The following is a 15,968-nucleotide window of genomic DNA, read 5'->3' on the forward strand; positions in this document are numbered from 1 at the left end:
TTCATTTTCTTGACACAATGGTTCAGAGGAAGAAATGACAAAGTCTTGATGAGTTGAAAAAAACAGAGCCAATCAGATCAAAGCAGCCTTTTTAAACCTGTGTTTGTTCTAAATTCCTTGAAGAGCAACTATTAGACTCCAGGGGCCTCATTCATAAAACTTTGCGTAGGATTTGCGTCAGAAGTGGCGTACGGATGAAACATAGGACGTGCGTACGCACAGAAATATTCGGATTTATTAAACTGTGCGCACGCACATCCTACGCATCTTTCCCTTTATAAATCACAACCGATTCTAAATGCAGCGCAGCTTTTGCGGCTACATGACACGCCCATAGTTGCCCATAAATAGTCCGTGAAACGCCCACAAATTAATATTCATGGCTTGCTAAATCATGGCAAACACAGAGGGGAAATCAAAAAAACGTAACTTCACTCAATGTGAAGTAGAAGTTATCGTTGGCGAGGTGGAAAAGAGGAGAAAAATGTTGTTTGGAGGGCCCAGTGTGGCCATTACTAATGCCAAAAAGGCACGTAAGCGGCAAACGGTGGCAGACGCCGAAAATGCTGCAGCCTCACAACCTCGGACCGTGGCCGAAATGAAAAAGAAATAAATGAAATGATCGGACATCAAAGTCGAGGCAAAAAAACGTCTAGCACTGCATCGGCAGAGTGTGTCCGCCACGTGGGGGGGTGGGGTGGGGGTGGGGGGACCGGAGCTGACCCCTCTTGATGAGAAACTGGCCGCTATTATTGGGGAATCCCTATTAAGTCCCCCTTATCGGCGTTCTCCTCCGCCTCAGTCACCTGACTGAGACGGAGGGGACGCCGACGCGCCAGGGTCAGGGTGACACAGGTAAGAGAAATAATTCAAATGAATGCAGTCAAGTCACATGTATGCAGGCTACACAATTACAGATTATTAATATAGAACAATTTTATTTTAGTTGCTGGGTGTTCCAGCGGGGCCAGTGGTTACGATGCTGCAGCTGAGCAGCCGTCTGGACCCAGCGTCTCCACGGCACGCGGCTCTCAACCCTCCAGCAGTGGGCGCGTCCTCACCGATGCAGTCCTTGAAATGCAGAGGGAAGTCAGTCGTTCAATCAGAGAGGTGGCCAAGGAGTTGGGCGAAATCAAGATCGCCCTGACTGAAATAAACTGCACGATGAGGGAATTCTTAAATAAATAATATTTTCCACACCTCTTTTTCTTTACAAGCGACGCATCACTTCCAAACGCTGGCGCACAGCAGCAGCAAATGGCTCAAATGCGTGGGGATGGGGTTCAGGGTCGGGGCCAACACAGCAATCAGCGCCAGGGGGTAGAGGCACGTTTTTAAGCTATGCCACATTGTGTAGCACAGCACATGCCAGCACGATTTGGCTCACACTGTCACTTTCACGTGTTTCTTCCATCTGCCGACGGTGTCGCCGTTTCTCATTTCACCCGTTTTTGTGCGTACGCCTGGGTCAGAGCTTGCGTGAAGGACCGCACATTTTCCCGTCAAGTTTGCTTTTTATAAATCTCAACTATTGCGTAGAGAGTGGCGTACGCCTTCTTTTGTGCGTACGCAACGTTTATAAATGAGGCCCCAGGACTTTACGGGTTGAGCTTTTAAAGACCTGAATGGTATGTAAATGTTATCTGTGATCTATGAGCAAATATTTGAATTTTTATGCTGATTCTTGTTCATCTTTATTACTTCAGCGTGATCCACATTGAACGTAGAACTTTAAAACTCTTTCTTTATTTTCTTTTTTTAAGAAAACAGTTTTGTAGAAATCCCTCAATGTCAGATATATTTAAATACTGCTGTACACCGCATCTGTGATGGCCATGGGTTTCTCAGGCAGCTGAGATACAACCTGGGTTGTTAAAGGATATTAATAAAAGCAATTTATGTATCAAACTTTTGATTTAAAAGTAGAAAAAGAAAAAAATCAACCTCACAGTTTTTGGCGACCAATTCGCATCCATAGGGCGATTTCCAGTGTATTCAAATATTTAAAGTTCAAACAGGCTACTTTGAGCATAATTTGTTCATTTAGTATTTTTTTTCATTCATCACAATGCTGGGAATATAACTGTGGAAATAGGTTCAAAAGAATATGAATAAATAAGCTGCCAGTGATTCGGATGGACGTTTTATAGTCACAATATCCAAAGAAAATACCTTAAATTTGTTGGATTTTACATCACATATTTAATTTAAAAAAAACTCAGATGCAGTGTTTTACATTCATATTTCTTCATTAATTTCTTTGTGGAGGTGTGCGATGGACCAGCCTTGAGCAACAGACCCCCCTCCCCCTCCTGTCGCAGCAGCTGCTGCTACAGATGTAAGGTGACAGTAATCAATACTGATTATTAAAGTGGTACCACCATCTCCAGTGTGTGATTAATCTTCATTCTTGCATGTTTACAGAGGCTCTTGTGGCCCTTATGCCTCGAGGGGGTGGGTTCTGCATTATCTCTCCCCTGAGACGAGGAAAAAAAACTAAAACGCTGTCACCATTAAGGATATTTACTGTCACGGTGGAGAAAAGCAGGTCGTCAGTGGGATAGGCTCAATATGAGCTGTTTTATAAATACGCCGTCCTCAAACCCACAGTTGCAGAATATCTGAAAAATAGTTGAACAATAAATGCTGTTGCTTTTAAATACTTATTCTGAAAGCAAGAGAAGCCTGAAAAGAAAGTTTAAAAAATACTAATCCTGTTCCTTTTAGTAAACAGGAAAGTCATTTTTGTAGTATTATACGAATCTAACACTTGCTTTTTAAATTTATTTAACCACCTTGAGTTCTAACCCCTTGATTAACTTTATTTGGGTAGACTTTGGTGTTCAAACATTTCAAGTTTAATAGCAAAGTATGTGAGCCTCTTGGTATCGGATGTACATAATTGTATTTTCAGCAGACCTCAGACCAGTTGAAATTCTCCCTGATTAAACTCTTAGTCACTGGGGGGAGTGACCTATGTAGGTACTATAGGCTTTTGGGTTGGCCCGTGGATGGTCAAAGAGAAAAGCGTCTTAAGGGGGGCGCAGGTTTGTCTCAGTTCTTCTGAGGTTTGTACGGCCACCTAAAGGGACGTCTTAAAAATGGAAAATAAGCTTGTCGTGTGTGCGACAAGTGTATTGGGAAGATTTTGTTAAGATAATGTAAGTTTAACGCATTTGCTTGGGTGTTACTGTAGTATGGTGACCTTTCACCACACTCTTATTGTTAGTAAGGCATAGGTACTGGTGCCCCTTACTGTGTGGAACGCATGGGGTGTGCACAAGATAAGAAGGTCCCTTCAGGACACCCATAGGATGCCCAGAAACTACACTCTGATTGTCTAATTTCCTAATAATCAGGTTGCATTCAAAGGATTACTCAAGGAAGACATACTTGTCACATGAAAAGCACTGACAGGGAATTTGGGGAGATGAATAAATGAAAAGTGTGTTTGGCATGCCTGCGTCTCTCCTACTTCACCCTTGCACATGATCTAACTGTCTACTATGACCTGTTGTCTGCAGGTGTCCAATTTAACTTTACAGGCTGACTGATTAGCCTACGACTTTAAAATTTCGTGTAGGCCACCTGCATGCCGTTTTTCTGCCTACAGAAGGCCCACATCTACCCGTGAGGGTAATTTTGACAAAGACTTCAGAAAGCAGCAACACGTTTTCACACATGCAGCTGTTTTCTGTGAAGTTGAGACCAAACAAAACTTCCTCATTTGCACTGCTGTCCTCGAAAGTAAACTCCATTCACTCCAGCCTGGTATAACCCCCCCCCCCACTGAGAATTGGAAGCAGCGATGCTGTTACAGCTGAAACCACACTTCCCAAAGTCTGTGAGGGTTCTCATTCATCCATGTGATGATGTATTGAAGTTGAATTCAAGGGGCTTTGTCAGTCTGAGGGGAGAGGATTCAGTCCACATTTGTATTGTCCAGGTGGGACACCCATAGTTATGCAAATCGACATCTCATTGAAAGGAAACAAAGTAGCGAAACCAGAAGAGATGCCTCACTTCTTGTAATCCCCCAAGCCCCATCATAGGGTCGTTGGGTATGGTTGTGCTGGAGTTTTGATCATCTTAGGATATAAGGGTACCGTGGTAAATAGAAGACAAATTGTGTCTGAGGCTTCGCATTCTGTTGACGGAAGGGAAATTAACAGGTTATTAACATCTTAATAGTTGCACTGAATCCTGCACCAGTCAGACCAATGGAACCACTTGAAGGAAGAATTTCAGTCCAGCTGCTATGACTCAACTTCAAAACTCCTGTCTTAAGGCCCGTACACACCGGGACGAGTTTAACGCCTCGTGACTAAATCAAAGGGCACCAATGAGAGTGTGCACACTGACGCGAAAAAATGCCACGCGTCAAAAAGAAAAAAAGCCTCGGGTTCTTTTTTTTTTTTTGACGCGTTGCGTCGAAATCTATTCGATCAATGAGAACGGCGCTTTTGCACACGTATCTGGAGCCTCTGAAGTTACAGTAAAACACAACTTGGGGGCGCTCAAAAAAAACTGCCTTGCTGAGCACACATACCAGCGAAGAAGATAGACGCCGAGTTGCATCTACACTGCCGCGAAGAAATAATGATGGACATTCTAAAATATCCCCGAACCAAGCAGCAGTTGGAGCTACTGGTGCTTGAAATATTCATGTTTTTTTGTTTGATTCTGACAATCGCGTAAATACTTGCTCTCTTCTTCTGAGTGAAAAGCGACTTTAAGAAGCGTAAAGTTGCGCAGCGCCACCTTGTGTACAGGAGTATTTCTGTTTACATTAAGCACCATCTAACGTCAGGGAATGAAATTGCATGTTCGCTCGGCTCATCGTCAGCGAAAATCGCCTGGGTGTGAACACAAAAACGTGGCGAAAAACGCTGGCAAATAACGCCTGGCGAATATTCGTCCCGGTGTGTACGGGCCTTTATCCGACAAGCCTTGTTCTACATTCTCTGAGCAACACAGCAGATACACATACAAATTTTACCAAGAGTGCTAAAGCATTCAAAAAAATCATAGAAGGTATACATAATCCTTCAGCTGATAAACTTCCTAAAGAAGCTTTTATTATTCTTGTTGCCAGCCTCTAAGTTGCACCTCCATCTTGTCCATGAGTTAGAGATTCTGTGGTTTGTTTTTCACCCATGTTAATGCGTCAGCCCAATGCCACAAATATGCAAATATCATCAACCAGTCAATAACCTTGCTCTTAACCAGCAGCTCTCCTGTGTTGGACCCACGTGGCTTCTCAGACGTTCATTTCGGTAACCTTGCCTTATGGCAACTATTGTGGAACAAACAATTCATCATCCCCGCTCTGCTGCATCCACAATCAAATTCCGATTAATGTTTTAAACAAACGCAAAACAAAAATCAAATTAGAGTCACTTAGGGTATGGATTGTTTGGTTTGGGGGCGTTTTTGCTACCAGGTCAATTAAAGAGAGAATCAATAAAACAATAATGAAATGATAATGAAAGTTTGGCGACGAGGGATGGGGGGGCAGGAATCAAATGATCCGGGGGTACAACAGTTTTGACATGTGGAACAGCGGCTGAGCGTCGTGTATTTACGGCGGGGAGGCGAGCGCTGCCAAGCGGACAGATGTGCGTTTGATATGCATCAGCAGCTCGTCATTACCATTCCTGGACCGGGTTGAAGGAGCTCCCCGGCTTTCTCCTGCTGCTTGTGACTCCAACAGATGGTCGCCCCCTTTCTCAGAGGCTCCGCCCTCTCCCTCTGCAACCCCCTCCCTCCTCGCCCTCCTTTCTCCCACAGGTGTCAGACCCCCTCCATCCCAACCACAAAAACCAACAGGAGGTAATCTACAATCTTGCCTGGCCCCCTTTTCTGACGGTTGTCAAAATAAGAATAAAAAGAATCGCAGCTTTCCTCTTTTTAATCCCCTCCCCAAGCTTCCATCACTCAGCACCTGTGAAGATCCCACCAAGAGGATAAGACCCTCACGAGGCTCCTTTTTCCTTCTCCGTGGAGTCGGGACATGATGGGGAGGGGGCGCCAGGTAGAACAAAGAAGAGGAAGCACACAGAGACATTGGGGACTCTTGACAGCTGTTTCACTCAGAGCCACCACCCCCCCTCCCACTCTTAGTGCCATATCTGTAAATGACAGGAACAAGGAAAAGATGGAGAGTGGGTGCACGCATAGAAAAGGAAGTATTGGAAGATCTTAAGGAAAGTTCAGAGGATTAATTTGACACAAGGCAGAGGGGATGGTTGAAGGCAAGGAGGAGGAAGGGAAGAAATGCTTTCTTTGTCAGGGTAATTGCTCTGAGCCGGTCTGCTGTGCAAACTGCTTGGAGATTATAGGATTTATTCCCATGTAGATTTTCAGCAGAGTCGCTTTGCTGGAGCCATTCAAGTCCCTGTGCAGGAGCGTGTGGCCCCGGATGTTTTCGATGAAATCCATCAATACCTAAATACTGAGCAGCGGCGGAAGTGTTGTGTCTTTTATTTACCAGAGACAGTGAGGCAGGCACACGTAAAGGCAATCAACAATAATGCCTTCATGAATGGCAGTAGAGTTTTATATACCATATTTTTTGCACTATAGGATTCAATAAATTGTCTGTTTTGAACTCCTGTCGTGTATGAGGCACACCGAACAATAAGGAACATTAAGAGAGAGATGAATCAGAGATATATCCGTCAGTCAGACTTTATTAACTGCGTTCAAGGGAACTTTCTTTGTAGCATATACATTAGCCGTGTTAGCATATTCACCATACCTGTAACTCCTAAACTAGTTTGCAAACCATAAAAAAAGACTGATACGGCTAAATCAAAACAATGTTACCATGGCTGTGTCTGAATTCCTTCACTATTCACTACACAGTGCAATTTAAAGTGCCTTTACTATTTTGTAGTGCTGTCTGAATCTACAGTTCCAAAATCAAGAGCCCTAAAAATTTCCCTGAAGTCTCAGCGAATTACCAGTGTGCATTAATGCTCGCTTGATTGGTGAATATAGACCACAATGCATTGCATGTGAACAGTTTTTGCAAAAAATTCATTTAAATGTATTTTTTCAATAAAAATTATTGTTTTCATCTTAAGAACACAGTGGATTCATAAATGATCATTGCAAAACGATCGTAGTAATGAGATTTTTACTTTGTAAAATCGATGACATCATATTCGCCATTAGGAAAAAACCCAGCAGTGAGCATGCTGTCCAAATTGCTTTTCAAATCCAGGGCACTAGATAGCTTCACACAATATTGTTTTTTAGTAGTTAGGTATTAGGGTGGGAATTTGCGCACAGCCAATGACAAGGCTAATTCCAAACTGTGCTAGTAACACACACACACACAAAACGGTCTGACAATGCTACACGTTAGCTTCGTTGGCATATCAGAGTCTCAGAGTCACTAATGACATCCTGATGCAGGAAAATGCTCTGTGCTACTGTTACTGGACTTGACCACAGCCTTTGACACTGTTGACCATTTCGTCCTCTTGTACAGGCTGAAAAACTGGGTTGGGGTATCAGGATCAGCTTTAAATTGGTTCTCCTCTTATCTGACTGGTAGACCATTTTCTGTGTATTTTAAGTCCTCCTCTGCATCCGTCACTTCTAGTGTGCCACAAGGCTCAGTTTTGGGACCTTTATGGTTCATTTTATATCTGCAGCCTTTGCAGCATATTCTTTTAATTATATTTCCTATCAGTTTTATGCTGATGATATTCAGCTTTATGTGTCTTTTAAACCCCAGGATGTTTTTAAAATAAAGATTGTACTCAGGTGTCTGGATTCAGTCAAGAGTTGGATGAATGATAATTTTCTCCAACTAAATGAAGCCAAAACTGAGGTCCTAGTCTGTGCTCCTGACAGTTGCCTCCCCCAGATGGTTCAGTGGCCTGGTCCACTTGCTTCCTTTATCAAGCCGTCTGTCAGGAACCTCGGGGTAACTGTAGACCTGGTTTTATCCCTTGACTCTCATGTTGGGTCACTTGTTCGCTCTTGTTTTTATCATCTTAAAAACATTGCAAAACTTATTGCAATTGTGTCGTGTTCTGAGATGGAAATGCCAATCCACGCTTTTATTTCTTCTCGTCTTGATTGTTGCAATCCATCTTTACGTTTAAGCACAAAATCTCTAGAATGGATCCAGGTTGTCCAGAATGCTGATGAAAGGCTTTTAACCAATTCTTCCAAGTTTTCACACATCACCCCGTTGTTAATCCAGCTGCACTGGCTCCCTATCTGCTACCGAGTGCTTGTTAAAATCCTGGTTTTAACATACACGGCCCTAATAACCAAGTACCGGTCTATATAAAAGACCTTGTGCAGCCGTAAACTCCCAGCAGGCCCATGAGATCATGTGACCAGGGCCTGCTGGTTGTTAAGAGAACTTGGTTAACCCGTGAGCTATCCTAGGCACTTTACCATTGGGAGTTGGGTCATCTAGACCCACTAGACAGTGCTCTGAACCTTTTTTCTTCAATGATTTGTGATCTTCACTGGTGTCCATGGATTACATGAAATCTTTCCACCTTTATCCACCTTTGTCATGGTAGGGAGAACACGTCAAAGTAAGAGTGGGGTCATCTAAAATAGCACAAGGGTTAAAAACAAAAGGTGACAGAGCCTTTGCAGCAGTGGCTCCATCCCCCTGGAAGTCCCTTCCTCTCAGCCTTAGATCTGTGGACTCAGCATTTTCTTTAAAAAGAAGCTAAAAACCTATCTTTTTAAAATGGGTTTTTCAAAGTTCTTTTTATATTCTGTCTTTTACTGTGAAACACTTCTTGGTTTTTATCTTGAAAGGTGCTATACAAATAAAGTTTATTGTTATTATTATTATGTAAAAGTATCATGTTTTCTGCAACTTGTGAAAAAACAGATGGTAGTGTGACTCCCAACCATGTTAGTAACTTGTAAAAAATAAAAGTTTGACACCACAACACGTTAGCCACGTTAGCATATTTACTATAAAACTAAACTTTATTTACAACTTGTAAAGAAAAAAGAAAAACAGATTAATGTCTTGGTTCCTCTGTCAGTGCTCGTTCCCCACCTAGCTCTGCCCTGCTCCAGACTCACCAGCTGTGACGACTCACCTCATCAGCCACCTGCTCTTCATAAGGAGACCCAGCTCCAGCATTCTTCGCCAGTTCGTTAACCCTGATGGTGCCTAGTCTCTCTGAGCTCTATGTCTCGTCCCCTTGCCTTTTGCCTCTCGCTAACCTTGCCTTGTTTTTGTGCCTCAGGTCTATCTCATGCCACGAGAGTCACCTCAGTCTGACACCACCTCGAGCAGCAGCTTCATTCCCACTTACACTGACGCCTCCCTCCTCAAGAGTCTCAGCCTCCGTGCTCCTCAAGAACTCCAGCCACGCCACTCGTCAAGATCTCCAGCCACGCTTCTGAGCTTCACTCAGGTTCGCCACAGAACCCCGCCAGGATCCCAGCTCCAATCTCGGACTAGGATTCTCCAGTGTCTCCAGCCACGCTTACCCACAACACTTCCTGGACCAGCAAAAATAAAACTTTCTACTTACCTACCACTTACCTGTCTCCTCCTTCCGGGTTTCAGCATCTGGGTCCGTCTCCTGTTCTGATCATGACAGTTGACATCCAATCTGTTTTTGTTTCACAGCAAGAAATCAGACCATAGGTCTTTGACTTTCCCCCTGATACCCAACAGATTCCTCCCTGGAGTTCAACATGGATGCAGAAGGTGTGAAGCCAAAAAATTGAAGTATAAGAGAAAAAGTTCCATCAGACAAGGACATTTTTTGTTGGAATAAACGATTTATTTGATGTCAAAAACACAGACTCAACTTGAATTCGGGAGATTATTGCCAGATCAAAACTGCACGGCACATTTGCATTTGTGGCGCTATGTTTACTGGAACACTTCAAACAATGCATTACCATTTCAAAGCTGGTCAAAGCTGTGCAGCTCCTCGTCCACATTGGAGAAACACAACATGACTCCGTCTGTTTGGCTTGGCTTTTTGTTTTATAATTGCTTTCTTGCCCATGAAACAGTAACAGATCGCTGCAGTGAACTCGCTGCGACTCCTGCAGCTCGCATCACAACATTTGCAGGAAAATTCAAGCGGTGCAAGACAGACGCCTCCAACAGACTTTCTAAGGACTCAAACGCTCTTCTCCGCAAGAGAAGAATTCCCAGCAGTTCCTTTCAACACATGTCCCCAATCAAACAGCTCTCAAACACCTTCTGTTTCCAATCCGGCGCTTTTGACAAGCTGCTCGAAAAAGGCCGAAGCCTGCCGCATGTGTTTTATGCGCGCATGTGAAATACGACAGCGCCCATTACCTTTCCATGCTGCCCATCAGGGAACGGTGAGCTGGACCGCAGCAATACGTCAAGCAGGAACACAAACCAGCGGCAGTTTTACAAGCTTGAACCACACCGCAGTGAACAGGAATCGTCTTCCAGCTTCACAGGAGCCGCTTTTGTTGTGAAGTTGCCTTGAAGCTCAAAAAAAAAAAAAAAGAAGCAGCTTCATGTACGCTGCAGCAGATTTAACCACAACCTCAAATGTTGTGATCATAAAATGTTCAAGTAAAACATCAAGCTGGAAGGGGTTTTCTTTGTGACTCAGGACTTGTTTTCTTGATTGCTTCTTATTTGCGGGGGAGTCCGCTCCTGTCGCCTTCAGGGCGGTGGCTGGTCCCAGGCAGCGTGTGACGCTCCGTGGGTGGCGGGACGGGAAAGGCCTCTGGGTAAATTGTCACGGGAAGGGGGAAACTGTCAGGGGACCGCTGTATAGCCTGGTCCAAGGACAGCTAATTTCACGGCAAGAACTCAGGTCAATGGTGCAGTGTTTGATAAGTCGGTAGGCTCGTGGGAGCTTCCAGTTGATGATTAACATGAACCGAACCACAGATGGTGAATGGCTAAATTGATGACTCAGAAGTTAATATGTCAGAAATTGTTCCAAAAGTTTATTATAAAATGTTTTGCTCGTACAAATCAAAACTCTATCTAAAACATTTCAATGATTGCAATATTTACTCATTTCCTGTATGAAGTAGTCATTCGAAAAAAATGTGTGGCACAGGTAAAAAGCCACAAGCAGATCTAAACGTTGTCTTTGATTCATTTATCCTTGTCTTGTCTTGTGTGTACAGGGTGACCCACTACCATTTTACTATCCTATTCCAACTTGGAATTTTGTAGTGTTCTTAAAGGGACTTTATCTTTAAAAATACATATTTAGTTTTTGTTTATGTGTACATATGAGCTGTACACCATTAGGGTGCTAAGATTGTCTAAAGGGTCATTTTGACCTGGGATCTATAAAAACATTTTAATCGCAGAAAAAGTTGAAAGGCCACCCACAAACTCAAATTAACACACACAAACCTACACACCCACTTACACACACCCACTTACACACACACACACACACATACACACACACACACACACATACACACAGACACATATATATATATATATATATATATATATATATATATATATATATATATATATATATATATATATATATATATACACACACAAAAGTAATTTCTGATTGTTGACAGTTCTTTTATTGCAATATTATTTAGTCATGCTTCTTTTATATTCATATTATAATATATAAAACTTTACTGCGTTAAAGAAAAAAGGTACTTGGGACTGTCTTTTAAAAAAGTGTATTGTGTATTTTAGATTTTAAAATTCGCATATTTGTTTTATCTTGAGCCTTTGGCAGCATGGGTCATTTTTGACCCGCAGGACAAGGAAGTGAGCAATTTATTAAGATGGCACAAGGTTGATACAGTTTGTCCAATCAACGATTTTCATGAACACAAATAAAAATCAAAAAGGAGTAATTAGAAAAGGGTGTTTTAATTGTGAAGAAGCATTAAAATCTGCTTTTTTAATGCTTTTAATAGGTCTTCATTCTGGATCACTTATACTGCACTATAATGCACAAAAAGTCCCTATATTTTAGAAATTTGACATCCCCAAAAAAGCATATTTGCTCATTTATTTAAAAAAAATGTTGCTACATTTAATAGAAATAAATGTTTTTCCTTTTTTCTAAATTTGTATCAACAAAGTTGATTAATAATAGATTTTAAAATTTTAACTAATTTTATGTATATTTTATTAAACTGACTATCAGACCACAGAAAAATGAGTCAGATTGTGTTGATCTCTTGTCCGTACAAAGAAAATCTCCTCGAATGAAATCGTTTTCAATAACCTTCGGCACTGATGTTTCATAAGATTTTATGAAGAAACTTCCGCAGAAAGAACTATCAGCAGAGACAATCCTTTCAACTAAATATGTCCACTTTTCTTGGATGACAACAATAAATAAACAGACAAAGAAATAAATATCATTTATAAATGAATAAATAAATAATTACCTTTTCTTTTTTATAGCAGGATATATTTAAAAAATCTAGCGATTTTAAAGGTTTGAGGTCACGTGTTTAAAAAACCCAGAAAAGTGGATTTAATGTAACCTTTATTGTTTTTTTATATCTATTTCTCGTTTTTCCTGCACTTTGTTAGAATCATATTTCTTGCATGGTAATGCAAAGAAAACCTTCATAACTTATTTTTATAGTTTTCTACGATAAGGACGGAGAAAAAGAATATCAGTATTATCATAGTTTAGTCCAGAGGTGGGCACTGAGGGCCGCAGTCCTGCATGTTTTCCAGCATACCCTGCTCTGGCATGTTCTGATTGGCTGGACACACCTGAACCAGGTAATCAGCCATGAGTAGGGCAAGACTATCTGGAAATCATGCAGACACACCGGCCCTCGAGGCCTGGAATTGCCCACCCCTGGTTTAGTCGGTTTTTTCCTTTTTGCTGGCAGACGGTGGAGCATATTTTGAGATCTTTCCCGATCCATCCATCTCTTCATAAAGTCAGACATCAGGCGCTCCTCCCTTTTGTACTGGCATACTCAGACGCCGTCCTCTCCTCAGAAACGTGCACGCCAGATGTTGCCCAAAGCTTTGGGGAAGATCCCACAGGTATGCGTGTGTGTGTTCATGTCAAACTCCCTCTATAGGTTCCTGTTGCTCGGTGCTGGGATTTACAACCTCAGCTTTCCTCTGCTGCCGGGCCGCCTTCCGCCTCCTAAATCCCGTGCGCATCTGCGGATGGGGGCGATCAGAGGGAGCAGCAGGTCCTGAAAGCCGGAGCAGGTGACTCACACTCAGCCAAAAATGGCTTCAACAAATGATCTCCTCAATCACTTGACACGTTTGTTTTTATCATCACACGAACCCTCATCTGCTTCTCGTTTACAACTCCGAGGCCTGCTGGTCTGATGTGATGGAGTCAAGAGGACCATGCAACGGTCTGCTGTTGATCACTAAAACCGCTGAAAGTCATTTTTTTTAAGCATTATAATGGGGGGGGGGCAAAAGGGAGGATATTAAAGACTCAGCAGAGCTCTTTCAGTGTAAAGAATGGTCGGTCAGAGACAGCTTTAATGTTCCCTCAGGCTCCCATGTGTTCAGTGTGGGAGCTGAGGATGAAGGCAGCTCCTCTGAGCATCATGCTGGGATAAAACCGGCTGTCTTTGAATGGATCTAGGTGACCTTAAAGGATGTGTCAAGTGTCACATGAGTGCAGATGATGTTCTGGACTGTGTGTGACACCTGAGGCCAACAAAGGCTCGCTTCTGAAGCTACGTCGGGCATGTGACGCGCCTTCAAAAACACGTTTGTCCCACTGGGTTCACACTGGACAAGCAGAGAGGGGCTTCCTCTTCATTTTTCTTTCTACTATTTACAATTTCCTCTTATTTTCCGTCACCTACAGAGTCTTGGTGCGAGAATGTTAAAGTCAAATTTCAGAAATTCTGCTCCAGACATTTTTTTACAGCTTTATTCTTATATAAGATTTGGTGTCATAAAATTCCAGCCGGGTACAAACCGGAATTACTCGTTTCTCTTCCGTGATTCATTTTCAAACGGTTGGCACTTTCGTGAATTAAAAGGGACGCCACCCATACACCACTACCAAATCTGAACCCCTGATTGGTCAAAGTTCAACCAGTTTAACTTTCAGCACATGTTCAGTGTTCATGTTTTGTTCGTAGACGCCGAAAACAGTCGCAGAAGTTTGCACAGCTACGGATGTTCTGATGTCTGAGATATATATTTACGTCACCTTTTCATTGAAAGTGGTTGCTTGAAAGGGTGTTGTTGGGGGCAGTGTGAACGTAGTTTTAGGTTTCAGTTCAGTTTTTTAGATCAAATGTGCATCAATATTTTCACATTTTTGTTTAAAAACAAATCATTAATTTTGGAACTTGTGATCTTGAAAAAATATAAGGTCCGGCAGTTAAAGGACCTTATTATGCACAATCAACTTTGAGCTTTGAAGTAGATTATAAAGTTCGCTGTCATGGTGCCTCTGTCAGCCCCGCCCCTCTCTGCTCTGCTCTGGCGGATTCCCAGCTGTTGTCACTCACCTCATCAGCCCTGCTGCCTTCGTAACCCCGAAGCCTTAAAGACTTAAAAAAGAATGGTAAAGGCCCTTTCATGCCTAGACACTAAAGAAGCTTACGGAGTTCAGAAATTTTAAAGGTTTTAATTTAAAATCAAAATTAAAATTTTAAAATTTTAATAAACCACTTTTAATCGAGTCAAATGAGCAAAAATGAATAAATAGATGCTTCCATCATGTTAGCATCCAATAAACAAAGCTTTGGTGTCACACTGGCCTGTTTTTCTTCATTTGTTTTCACCACCAACAGTTTTTCTGTGTTAGTTTTTCTCTTCAGTTTTTAAATGTTTTTCAGTTGTGACATTGATGGCTGTGTGATTAAAAACAGGCAGACGTGCAAAGGTGAGGGATGCTAACACCAATAACACGATGCTAACACACAACTTAGCTTTAGATTTTTTTTTTAAAAAAGGATACAAATGTAATCAATTAAAATAAAGTTTAGTCTAAAATACAAAAGGGGGTTATACAAATATACACACCTATTGTGTAAGGAGAACACACTAGGAGAACAGTAAAATATTTCCAATTCAAGAGGCCTTCAGGTCCTATCTGTGCACTCAACAGGACAACTTAATATTTATAAAATTTATACAAAGTGCCAAACGGAGTGAACAGGGTTTGTATATTTAAAAAAAAAAGTAATAAATTAATTAAAACATGGCAAAAACAAAAATAAATAAACCAAAAGAAACCCACACAGGAGAATAGAACTAACTGGGGGTAACCAAACAGAGTAGCTGACTAAGACAAAGTGAAAACTCTTAAATAAACGGAGGACTAATAAACTGAAGCAGAAACAGCTGTGGATAATTGACAAATGAAACCTGGCGTGACTGTGGAGAACCCAGAACCTCGCATAAGCAGAACGCAAAACATGATTTAAGAGCCTAAAGCCGATTCATCCTCATAGTTACATTCACTTGAATAACTTCAAAAAAGAAAGTGCAATTGGACCATGTATTTTACTTTGACACAAATAACCCATAAAGAGAAAACTATTAAAACAGGAATTTCTTTTTTATTATTATTTTCAATCATTGCAACACTTTTTAAATGTTTAAATACAGAAAACATAAATCATATTTGGTGGGAATTTATTAATAGATATCTTGGAAATGTTTAATCTTTGAACAGCTGTACGCTGGTACTCTGGGTAAAGAAAAATAAACGAGCAAAAACTCAGAAATGCGAAAATCTGTTATCAGTTAATTTCAAAATAATAGCAGATGATATGAATCTTATTCATGTTTTTAGGAGGTTTCACCCAAATAATGCTGATGTAATTTTGTAACTTTAAAACAATGTTTTAAGTCTGTTTTTACATTTGTGTTGATGGAGCTTTCTTTTTGTTTTTGTTCAACGTTAAAGTGTTGAAGCGCTGAGTTTAGGCACATAAATGCATAGCTACAGGTCACTTATAATAAACGTTATCAATCAAATTCTGCCAGTATTTATCATGCAGAACTTTTT

General features: G+C 41.5%; 1 long non-coding RNA gene across 1 annotated transcript; it reads left to right on the forward strand.

Annotated features, from left to right (window-relative positions):
• Nucleotides 1-711: 711 nt before the first annotated feature.
• Nucleotides 712-9,539, forward strand: LOC144988367 (uncharacterized). The gene is made up of 2 exons (XR_013652255.1): nt 712-9,162; nt 9,243-9,539. It is a non-coding gene; the product is annotated as an uncharacterized LOC144988367 (long non-coding RNA).
• The last annotated feature ends 6,429 nt before the right edge of the window (nt 9,540-15,968 follow it).

Source organism: Oryzias latipes, chromosome 20 (genome assembly GCF_053564925.1).
Source record: "Oryzias latipes strain Hd-rR chromosome 20, Olatipes_Hd-rR_3.1".
NCBI lineage: Eukaryota > Metazoa > Chordata > Actinopteri > Beloniformes > Adrianichthyidae > Oryzias > Oryzias latipes.